The sequence below is a fragment of the Scyliorhinus torazame genome, chromosome 3 (assembly GCF_047496885.1).
Source record: "Scyliorhinus torazame isolate Kashiwa2021f chromosome 3, sScyTor2.1, whole genome shotgun sequence".
NCBI lineage: Eukaryota > Metazoa > Chordata > Chondrichthyes > Carcharhiniformes > Scyliorhinidae > Scyliorhinus > Scyliorhinus torazame.
The window spans coordinates 146,924,205-146,936,810 of NC_092709.1; the positions used below are offsets into that span (position 1 = coordinate 146,924,205).

At 50.9% G+C, this 12,606-nt stretch overlaps 1 protein-coding gene across 1 annotated transcript in view; it reads right to left on the minus strand.

The window, feature by feature from the left end:
- The window catches only part of LOC140409398 (collagen alpha-1(XXV) chain-like), a 595,770-nt gene that overhangs the window by 441,175 nt on the left and 141,989 nt on the right, over positions 1–12,606 (minus strand). The gene's annotated exons all lie outside the window — the stretch shown is intronic.

Genomic DNA, 12,606 nt, shown 5'->3' on the forward strand with positions numbered 1-12,606 from the left:
TTTTATAATCAATGCCCTTGCCGATGAAGGCAAGCATGCCGTATGCCATCTTTAATACCTCCTCCACAGATCACAGAATCCGTGGATCTGTACACCCAGATCTCTCTGCCTGTCAATACACTTACATAGATTACATAGATTGGGTTACATAGAATTTACAGTGCAGAAGGAGGCCATTCATCCCATCGAGTCTGCACTGGCCCTTGGAAAGAGCACCCGACTTAAGCCCACACCTCCACCCTATCCCCGTAACCAGGTAAACCCACTGAACCACTTCAGGTTTCTGCCATTTACTATATATTTCCCACCTGTATTAGACCTTCCAAAATGCATTACCTCACATTTGTTTGGATTAAACTCCATTTGCCAACTCTCTGCAAAAGTCTCTTTCCGATCTAAATCCTGCTGTAACCTCTGACATCACTATCCGCAATTCCACCAACCTTTGTGTCGTCTGCAAACTTACTAATCAGACCAGTTACATTTTCCTCTGAATCATTTATATATACTACGAGCAGCAAAGGTCCTAGCACTGATCTCTGTGAGACACCACTAGTCACAGCCCTCCATTCAGAAACACACCCTTACACTGCCCTCTGTCTTCTATGACTGAATTAGTTCTGTATCCATTTTACTTGCTCACCTCTGATGCCTTGAGACTTCACATTCTGTACCAGTCTGCCATGAGGGACCTTGCCAAAGGCCTTACTGAAGTCCCTGTAGACAACATCCACTGCCCTACCTTTATCAATCATCTTCATCACTTCCTCGAAAAACTCAAGTTAGTGAAACACGACTGCCCCTTCACAAAAGCATGCTACCTCTCACTAATATGTTCATTTACTTCCAAATTACTTCCAAATGGGAGTAAATTCTGTCTCGAAGAATCCTCTCTTCCCTGCCACTGACGTAAAGCTCACCATTCTGTAATTCTCTGCTATTCTCCAGACCTCTGGGACCTCACCTGTAGCCAGTGAGGATACAAAGGTTTCTCTCAAGACCACATCAATTTCCTCCCTTGCCTCTCAGTATTCTTGGGTAGATCCTATCAGGTCCTGGGGACTTAGCTACCTTAATGTTTTTCAAGACGTCCAACATCTCTTTCTTTTGATCTCAATGTGACCCAGACTATCTACACACCCTTGCCCAGACTCATCATGCACCAAATCCTTCTATTTAGTGAATACTAAATACAAAGTACTCATTTAGTTCCTCAACCATTTCCTCTGCTCCACACATAGATTCTCTTCCCATCCTTGAATGGGCCAACCCTTTCCCTAGCTACACTCTTGCTCTTTATATATGTATAAAAAGCCTTGTGATTTTCCTTAATTCTGTTTGCCAATGACTTTTCATGGTCCCCTTTTAGTCCTCTTGACTCCTTGTTTAATTTCCTTCCTCTTTTCCTTATATTTCTCAGGGGTTTTGGCTTTTCCCAGCTTTCTAGCCTTTAAAAATGCTTCCTTTTTCTTTTGCACTGGGTTCACAATATCCCTCATTATTCAAGGTTCCCGAAACTTGCCATACTTATCCTTCTTCCTCACACAAATATGCCGGTCCTGAATTCCTATCAACTGACATTTGAAGGCCTCCTACATGCCAGATGTTGATTTATCCTCAAACATCTGTAACCAATCTAGATTCTTCAGTTCCTGCCTAATATTGTTAGAATTAGCCTTCCCCCAATTTAGCACCTTCACCCGAGGACTACCCTTATCTTTATCCAACAGTACCTTAAAACTTACTGAATTGTGGTCACTGAATTGTGGTCACTGCTCCCAAAATGCTACCCTACTGAAACTTCAACCCCCTGGCCAGGCTCATTCCCCAATACTAGGTCCAGTGCGGCCCCTTCCCTCGTTGGACTATTTACATATTGCTTCAAGAAGCCCTCCTGGATGTTCCTTACACACTCTGCCCCATCCAAGCCTCTAGCTCTAAGTGAGTCCCAGTCAATTTGGGGAAGTTAAAATCGCCCACCACAACAACCCTGTTCCTTTTACACCTTTCCAAAATCTGCCTACATATCTGCTCCTCTATCTCCCGCTGGCTGTTGGGAGGCCTGTAGTAAACCCCCAATTATGACTGTACCCTTCCTATTCCTGAGCTCTACCCATATTGCCTCGCTGCATGAGCCCTCTGAGGTAACCTCCCACAGTACTTTTTAAAAATTCATTTTACGGGATGTGGGCATCGCTGATTAGGCCAGCATTTAGTGTCCATTCCTAGTTGCCCTTCAAAAGGTGGTGGTGAGTTGCCTTCTTGAACCACTGCAGTCCTTGAAGTGTAGGTACACCCACTGTGCTGTTAGGGTGGACATTCCAGGGTGTTTCCCCAGCGACAGTGAAGGAACGGCAATATATTTCCAAGTCAGGGTGGTGAGTGACTTGGAGGGGAACCTCCAGGTGGTGGGGTTCCCAGGCATCTGCTGCTCTTGTCCTTCTAGATGGTAGGGGTCGTGGGCTTGGAAGGTGTTGTCTGAGGAACCTTGGTGAGTCACTGCAGTGCATCTTGTAGATGGTGCACATGGCTGCCATTTCGTCGGTGGTGGAGGGGCTGAATGTTTGTGGAAGGGGGAGCAATCAAGCGGGTTGTTTGAGTGTTGTTGTACAGCTGTGATATTCTCCTTAGCGAGTAGTGCAATTCCCGTTTTTCATCTCCCTCTATCTCGCCAGAAACATCTAAATCCTGTAATTCATGGCCATCATTCAACTTTATTTTATTGAATTCAAATTTCACCATCTGCCATGGCGGAATTTGAACCCAATCCCCAGGGCACTACCCAGGATATCTGGATTATTAGTCAAATGACAATACCAGTGCGCCACTGCCTCCCCAGTCAACTTGTGTGCTTAAAAGGGACTTTTTTGTATGAATGAGACACATTATTGCTTACGGTGTACTTTGAAAGCCATGTTAATCTTTGAATCTGTGTGCATTTGTTAAGCTAAGGTGGGGAGGGGAAATAAAGGAGGATTGTTCAGTGCGGGTTCAATTCCTGTACCAGCCTGCCCAAACAGGCGCCGGAATGTGGCGACTCGGGGCTTTTCACAATAACTTCATTGAAGTCTACTTGTGACAATAAGTGATTATTATTATATGATCCAACTTTTTATGTTTAATAAATGTTTTTTTCCTGTTCTTAAAACAAATTAGCAGTCCTGTGATTCTGTTCCTCCATGTTTTATTTTTTTTAATCTAACATGTACGGTCGTTTGAACTTGGTTTCCATTCTGCGATCTTCCCATCTAGTTATAAATGTGGAGAAAGGGCTTCTAAATGCTGATTAGTAATAATTTACTGGGAAATTTTGAAACATGGAAAGCAAGTTATGGATTCTGACTAGTAAAACTTATTTTTAAAATTTAGAATACCCAATTATTTTTTTCCAATTAAGCGGCAATTTAGCAAGGCCGGCCAATCCACCTACCCTGCACAACTTTGGGTTGTAGCTGTGAAACCCACGCAGACACAGGGAGAATATGCAAACTCCACACTGTGACCTGGATCGAACCCGGGTCCACAGCGGCGTGAGGCTGCCGTGCTAACCATTGTACCACCGTGCCACCCTGAATAGTTAAACTTGTTCTGGAAATTATTGTTGAATGGTCAGATCTGTTGTTACATCAACAGGGATTCTAACAATGGCGTTCCACTGGTTCAGGGTAATTTACTTTTCTTTGCAGAGTGCTACCTGAACACTGAAGTGTTTAAGTGTGATTATTTTATTTATAGCATGACCCAATCATGCCACAAGTATGAGATGATGATGCCTGTCTCCGAAATGGAGACAAATATCTTTACAGAATGTGTGTGAGAAGTATAATTGGCATTTCATTATTACAGCAATGTTTCCTGATATAGAATCAGAGCACAATACAGCATACTGAGAATGCTTAGTCTACAGACTGAGGAGTGGAAAGAGAAACAGGTAGATGTTTCAGGAATGGAGTCTGGCTACAGACCAAACTCATCCATTTAACTTGGGGCCTGAATTTTTCCCCCGTTTGCCGCATTGCGCTCAGCGGACCTAGAAGTGGGTGTGGAATGCTCTTCAGGCCACGATTTGCCCCAGGACATGATTTCACACTGGTTGGTCAATTAACGGGCAACCAGCATGAACCAGGTGCTGGGAACGGCTCAGTATTGATGAGGGGAGGCAGAAAGAGGGTGGGTGCCAAGAAAAGGGAGGGGATGGGCTGGCCCTTATGATGGGCTCTCTCAAGGTGAACAGCTGCTGCGGAGCTGCCTCAGGGAGATCTCCGCACATTAAATGCGATGATAAAATGCAGCAAACTGTCTCAGCAGCATATTCAAACACCTTGCAGCAGAACTCAGAAAACCTCAGTCCCCAGACATATTTTTAAATTTTATTTCACCCCAGACATTTCATCCCATCCTGGATTGAGGTTGTAGCGAAATCGTGCAAGCTGCCTGGTCAATTGGCCCACCTGCCAACTGTAAAAGTGGACGGGCCATGTGAAATCACTTTCAATTGACTCCTTAATGGGTTTAAGTACCCATTTAATTGTTGGCGGGCACTCTTCCGACTCTCATGCTTGCTCGCTGACTGAAATATCGTGCGTAGTGTGCGATGATGTTGGGATGCGCCCCCGATGTCTTCTCACGCGATATCATGCACTTGCAGGTCAGGCGCGTGCTTGCCCAAGCAATGTAAAATCCTGGCCTTAAAATAACCCAAGCTAATTGAATTGATCCTTCGTTATCATTCCAACATGTTTGGAGGTTTCTTGCAATAAAACAAAAGTGCCGGTAATTTTCTGATAAGTTGCACATTATCTCTCTGCCAATCTGTTTTACATGTGGACTCACAGGGAATCAGACTTATCTCCCACACTGTTCACCATTCTCAGAAATGTACCGGGCCTTTGTGTATAATTTAGTGGCTGCCTTCAAGATGCTTTTGATAAGTGTGTTCACTTCTCCAAGCCTCAGACTGCCCATTCACTTTGGTGAGCTTGAAACATTATTGTGGTGGGTCTTCACTAACCGCAGACTTGCTGGGAAAACCTGCTCTCTGAAAAGACTGCACAATGGGTAAAGAAGGAGGAACCACTCCAGAGATTTTAAACCTGCCTAGTAGCCCTGAACTCTGATTCAGTGAAACAAAAGTCGGCACAGACGGTCCATGTTTTCTGAAAGTAAGTTAAAAAGGATACTCCCTCATCTGCGGTTTTATATTTGCAACTTCTTGAACATTTGTGAAGAAGAAAAAGATCATGCCTTTTGTGTTATTCACAGCCAGTTTTCTTTGTGTGATTCATTAAATCTGAAGCTTTTCTGAAAAGGGTCACATTATATAACTGTAAAATGGTTTATATATGGAACATATGTACAGATAGATAGATACATACATACAATACAAACACACAATTGCTTGACCAAGAACGTTTGTATCATTTAATCTCATTTTCATCTGAACAATTTAGTTATTCTGGCCTCAATTTTTGTCTCAGTACAAAAAAAAACATGCCCTTCCCCTCTCCCCTCCCCCATCCTCTGCACCTGGTCATTTATCTCTTGTTCTTAAGTTTGTTACACTGATGTTACAACCTCTTCCAGTTACAATATGGTTTCTGTCAGATTTCCCTCTCAGTTCTAATGAAGGGTCAAATGAACCTGAAACCATAGAATCCCTACAGGCCCATTGACTCTGCACCAACTCTCTGAAAGAGATCCCTCCCAAGGCCCACTCCCCCATTCTAGCCCCGTTACCTCATCTAATCTGCAGTTCTTTGGACTGTGGGAGGAAATCAGAGCACCCGGTGGAAACCCACGCAGACATGCGGAGAAAGAGCAAACCGCACACAAGACAATTATCCAAGGCTGGAATTGAATCCAGGTCCCTGGCGCTGAGGCAGCAGTGCTCACCACTGGGCCACCCTGTTTTCTCTCCCTACAGATGTTGCCAGACCTGCTGAGTTTTTCCAGCATTCTCTGTTTGATAACCATTCTGGCATCTAGCTAATTTTAAAATATGTGCCGGTTGGGATTCTCCGAACCCCCGCCGGGTCGGAGAATCCCCGGGGAGCGGTGCGAATCCCGCCCCGACGCCGTCTGCCATAATCTCCGGCGCTGTTTTTCGGGCAGGAGCGGGATTCACGCCACGCCGATTGGGGGCCGTTGGCAGCAGCCCCCCCCCAGCAATTCTCCGAGCCCCGATGGGCCGAGCGGCCGTCCGTTTTTGGCCAGTCCCGCCAGCGTGGGTTATGTACGGTCCCACACGGCGGGACCTGGCAGGTAAGTTAACGGGGGCGGTCCTCGGGGGGGGGGGTGTGTGGCCGAATCTGACCTCGCGGGTGGCCTGGCCCACGATCGGGGCCCACCGATCTGCAGGCGGGCCTGTTCCATGGGGGCACTTCCTCTTTCCGCGCCAGCCCCTGTAGGGCTCCGCCATGGCTGGCGCGGAGAAGAGAACCCCCCGCGCATGCGCCAAAATATGCCAGCCGGTCTGCGCATGAGCGGAACCGCGCTGGCGGTCCACGCATGCGCCAGATCACACCAGCCCTTTGTCGAATGCGCAAACTCGTGTCAGCTGCAGCGGCGCCAATCCCTCCAGCGTCCACCTAGCCCCCGAGACAGGTGAGAATTACTCACCTTGGGGGCCTATTGATGCCAGAGTCGTTGCTGCCGGTTTTCCCGGAAGGGAGAATCCCGGCCATGATGTCCCACCAGTTCGAATGCATTTGCTGAAACTCAGTGGGAATTCGATTGGTCTCCTATTATAACACCAGCAGAAAGTCAGCACCTTTCCCCAGGTAAATGGTGGAAAAGGCTTGTCCTGCTCTTCCTCTGTGGGTTTCCCTGGTTTCCCACTGGAATCATGAGTGGAAACTCCCATGGAATTTCAGCCCCAAACTATTTCGATCACGGCCCCGGGTCACTGTCCGTGTGGAGTTTACACATTCTCCCCGTGTTTACGTGGGTCTCACCCCACAACCCAAAGATGTACAGGGTAGGTGGATTGATCATACTAAATTGCCCCTAATTTGGAAAGTAAGTGAATTGGATACTGTCAATTTATTTGTTTTTTATTTTTAAAAAAGAATGGGCAGTTAGGGACGGGCAATAAATGTTGGCATAGCCAATGATGCCTGCATCAGATGAATGAATTTTTTAAAGTCACAGTGTGCTGCTGTCATGGCACCCAATGTTTGCCAACCCACCCCCGAATGTTGGGGGGGTAAGGTGGGGGAAGAGGGGGTTGATGGTGTTAAATTTGGCCCGTGTTTTAATATTGTATTTGTGCAATTTAATTCACATGCTTCAGTGTCTTTGGAAATCCTTATTGTAGCTGTTGTCTTTGTGAAAGATAAATGTAAATTAAGGGATTGGAAAGCCACTATCCCCACATCCAGGAACTGTTTTTGCCAGAAATGGCATCAGGTGTTTAAAACATATGCTCACCTATGGGAGGGTATATTGTAAAAATGCACATATGACAGGAATACATACATTGCTCATAATTTCTGCCAAAGAAATGCTGAATACTACAAACATTGGCATTGCAAAATGCATTATGTTATCAATTGTGCATGAATCCGAATAGAGGCGAGTTCCCCACTACATGTGGGATCCTGGCAAAATGACAAGCCTGGATTGGGGTGTAGGACTGGATCGGGCAAAGTCTCACTTCACCAAAGATGCACTGCCCAGGAGGAACATTGGTCCCGTGTCTTATTGCTAGAAGCTTTAATATGCCATGAGTGGAAGGTTCACTAAATCCTTTACATCTCGTGCTGTGACTCGAGTTAACCTGCAACAAATAGAGTCCTGGTGCTGTCTTTGGAAATAAATCAACCTCACTAGATGGTTAACATAGGGAAATAGATGTAAATCTGTTGCTAATACCGAACAGATCTGCAGCAGCTGGAAAGAGAAAAACGAACGTTTCGGGTAGTGACCTCTTATTAGGCCCGAGGAAAGGAAGGTAAGAGTGAGCAAAACAGAGATGGGAGAGGAGAGTGGAATAATACATAAGCTTTGCCAGACAAGTAACCCAAATATAAGTTCAAAGAAACAGATAAAGGATTTCATGCCTTGGAATGGATTTTGTTTTAAACTGCAGATGTGAAATTGCTGGATGATATATAAAGGTCATCATAGTCAGGCTGTGAAAAGGCATTACAAGCATTCCTTTGTGTGTTAGCCATAGCAAAGTTTTAAACCTGTTTATAAAAGCTGGGGGTCATTTTAACTTTTACTGGTAGGCGACGAATAGTTTCCTATCTTGTGTGATTTTGTTTTTCCATTGGCTGCCAATTTGCCATCATCCGCTTACTGCAGTCAATGAGTTCCTGACTGAGAGTCAGTAAAGCAGCTCGACCGTGGAAGCAATAAAGTGGAATGGGAATGTCAGAAATTGGCACGAAAATGGGTGCGAGAGATCAGGGCTAAATTACTGACGTTTCCAAACTCAGTTTGTATTGCACTGGCTGGAAGCTGAAAAAGCTTGCTTGAAACAATGCAAGAGACCAAAGGCAAAGGGGCCAGTGTGAGAAGGAGCAGGGGGAGGGAAGTTGAAGCGGTGCATGTGGATGGGGCAAAGGTTCATGAACATACTTGTTCAAATAAAACTTGTCACCCAGTCCACATATGATGTGAAATCCTCCTGGCCCCACGGAGACCTGGGGGCAAGCTCTGCTGGGACAGTTCCCCGATGCATTCCCACCATTGGGAAAGTTTCGTAGGGGTGGGGCGGGATGTGGATCAGCTGCTCACTGTACGGAGTCGGGCAGACAATTTAGGTATCTGCCAGTTTTGCTGCTGGTGGAGCGCATGTCCCACCACCACCGCCCCCCCAACACCACCACCCCAATACCACCAACCGCAAGACCACCACGACCACCACCAACAACCCCATCCCCAACGCCACCACCTACTCCACCACCACGTACAACAACCCCCACGCCCAACCCCCCACCACCAACCATTGTGCCCCACTGCCACCACCACACCCCACCACTCCCTCCCCAGTTTCATATGTGGAGGCCGCCAGCTCAATGGAGCCAGCTCTCTGTCGCAGGCTGGTTTAGCCATCAGAGTGGGCTAAAAGAGAATGTTATCCCCATGACTACAACAATTCCCCAGAGGGTCCCACCCTCCCTCCTACCCCCATTCCGCTATTCCTGTCACCTCCCCTACTCTAAAATATTTAATTAATTTGAGCCCTCGGAGGGCGGCACTATTTTGGGTTGACCTGGAATTCCCAGCCCTGCCTCAGCAGCAGCCATTTCTCCCAATGGGGTTACCGAGGCTTTGGGGCAGTCGGCCCTCTGACTGGGTCTGCAGCACCAGGAGCTCACCCGTCTGACATGATTGTTGCGGGGGCCAGTTGGGACATTGCATTAAGGACAATAGCTTCGCTGGTCTAGTTCTCTGCAAGTGCGGGCTCGGGATACCCAGGTGGTCCTGAAGAACACGGGGAAATCCTACTCATGGGGCGGGATTCTTCGTGATCGGCGCGATGGCCTGACGCCGGGGTCAAAAACGGCGCGAACCTCTCCAGTATTGGGCCAACCGGAATGTCGGAAAACCTTCGACCCGGAAGGGGCGAGCAGCGGAGTGACGCCAATCGCAATGGCATCACCTGTCACTGATGCGCGCGCCGTGACAGCACAAACGACGCCTCCGCCGGAGACCCCGCAAAATGGCCACCTGCCGCGCAGCGCCGAGGTTCCAGGAGCGCGACATTGAGGAGCTCCTGGACGCAGTGGAGCAGAAGAGGGAGGCCCTTTACCCCGGACACGGCCGCAGGGTCGCACCACACCTCAGCCGGCACCTGTGGAAGGAGGTGGCAGAGGCCCTCAGCGCCGTGGCCGTAACTGCCAGGACAGGCAACCAGTGGCACAAGAAGGTCAATTACCTAGTCAGGGCAGCCAGGGTGAGTAGCCCCCCCCCCCACCCCCAGAGGGCGGGACAGCCCTAGCTGAAACCGACATGGCTGCACCCACCCATGCAGGCTGCATTGGCAGGATGCGGTGTTAACCTATGCCACCATGCACACAACCGCTGGTCCGCATGTATATGTCTGCCTAACACTATTGCCCATTATCCCTCCCCCCCCCCCCCAGCGGGAACAACCGGGAGCATGAGAGGACTGGAGGGGGTCCACCATAATTGCGCCCCCTCACCGTTCATGAAGAGAGGGCCCTGGGCCTTGCAGGCGGACCCGAGGACTCGGAGGTTGCAGATGCAGAGGTCGGGGGTGCAGCACCAAGTGAGACCCCCCACTGCCTGCCCTCCTTTCCCCCTTCCCCATCCCCCCTTTCCCCCATTCCTCCATCCCCATCCCCCTTCCCAACCCCCCTTCTGCCTTTCCCCCTTTCCCCTTCCCCCCCCCATCCCCGCTTTCCCCCTTTCCCCCTTTCCCCTTCCCCATCCCCCCTTTCCCCCTTTCCCCTCCTTTCCCCCTCCCCACACTTCCCCCCATCCTCGTCTGCGTGTCTAACCATGCATGCTGTATTGTGTATTGCAGGACCAAACGTCGACCATCCATTCCTGCGGATGCTGACCGCCTCCAGGACGTGCCAGGGCGCCCACAAGACAGGGATAGACCCGGCCCATCGGGCATACGATGCCCCCACCCAGTTCCAGGGTGCCCGCGAGCCAGGGATAGACCCGGAGCGCCAGCCAAACGATGCCCCCACCTAGTGCCAGGGTGCCCGCGAGCCAGGGATAGACCCAGAGCATCAGGCATACGCCGCCCCCATCTAGTGCCAGTGCGGGAACATCAGTGGGCCACACCCAGCGACGAGGAGGGCAGCCACAGCAACAGGCCCCCGTCCCAGGCGACTCGGGACACTGAGACATGACACAAGCACCCAGGAGACCTACATACAGGACACACCCAGCCAGGACACACCCACCCAGGATGCACCCACCCAGGACACACGCAGCCAGGACACACCCAGCCAGGATACACCCACTCACAGGACACACCCAGCCAGGACACACCCACCCAGGACACACGCAGCCAAGACACACCCACCCAGGACACACCCAGCCAGGACACACCCACTCACAGGACACACCCAGCCAGGACACACCCACCCAGGACACACCCAGCCAGGATACACCCGCTCACAGGACACACTCAGCCAGGACACACCCACCCAGGACACACCCAGCCAGGATACACCCACTCACAGGACACACGCAGCCAGGACACACCCAGCCAGGATACACCCGCTCACAGGACACACTCAGCCAGGACACACCCACCCAGGACACACCCAGCCAGGATACACCCGCTCACAGGACACACCCAGCCAGGACACACCCAGCCAGGATACACCCACTCACAGGACACACCCAGCCAGGACACACCCAGCCAGGATACACCCGCTCACAGGACACACCCAGCCAGGACACACCCAGCCAGGATACACCCACTCACAGGACACGCGCAGCCAGGACACACCCAGCCAGGAGACATCCACTCACAGGACACACTCAGCCAGGACACACCCACCCAGGACACACCCAGCCAGGATACACCCACTCACAGGACACACTCAGCCAGGACACACCCACTCACAGGACACACCCAGCCAGGACACACCCAGCCAGGATACACCCACTCACAGGACACACCCAGCCAGGACACACCCACTCACACGACACACTCAGCCAGGACACACCCAGCCAGGACACACCCAGCCAGGACACACCCACTCACAGGACACACCCAGCCAGGACACATGCAGCCAGGACACACCCAGCCAGGACACACCCACTCACAGGACACACCCAGCCAGGACACACCCACCCAGGACACACCCAGCCAGGACACACCCAGCCAGGACACACGCAGCCAGGATACGCCCACTCACAGGACACACCCACCCAGGACACACCCACTCACAGGACACACCAAGCCAGGACACACCCACTCACAGGACACACCAAGCCAGGACACACCCACCCAGGACACACCCAGCCAGGACACACGCAGCCAGGACACACCCAGCCAGGATACACCCACTCACAGGACACACTCAGCCAGGACACACCCACTCACAGGACACACCCAGCCAGGACACACCCACCCAGGACACACCCAGCCAGGATACACCCACTCACAGGACACACCCAGCCAGGACACACCCACTCACACGACACACTCAGCCAGGACACACCCAGCCAGGACACACCCAGCCAGGACACATGCAGCCAGGACACACCCAGCCAGGACACACCCAGCCAGGACACACCCACTCACAGGACACACCCAGCCAGGGCACATGCAGCCAGGACACACCCAGCCAGGACACACCCACTCACACGACACACTCAGCCAGGACACACCCAGCCAGGACACACCCAGCCAGGACACACGCAGCCAGGACACACCCAGCCAGGACACACGCAGCCAGGACACACGCAGCCAGGATACGCCCACTCACAGGACACACCCACCCAGGACACACCCAGCCAGGACACACGCAGCCAGGACACACGCAGCCAGGATACACCCACTCACAGGACACACCCACTCACAGGACACACCCAGCCAGGACACACGCAGCCAGGATACGCCCACTCACAGGACACACCCAGCCAGGACACACCCACCCAGGACAC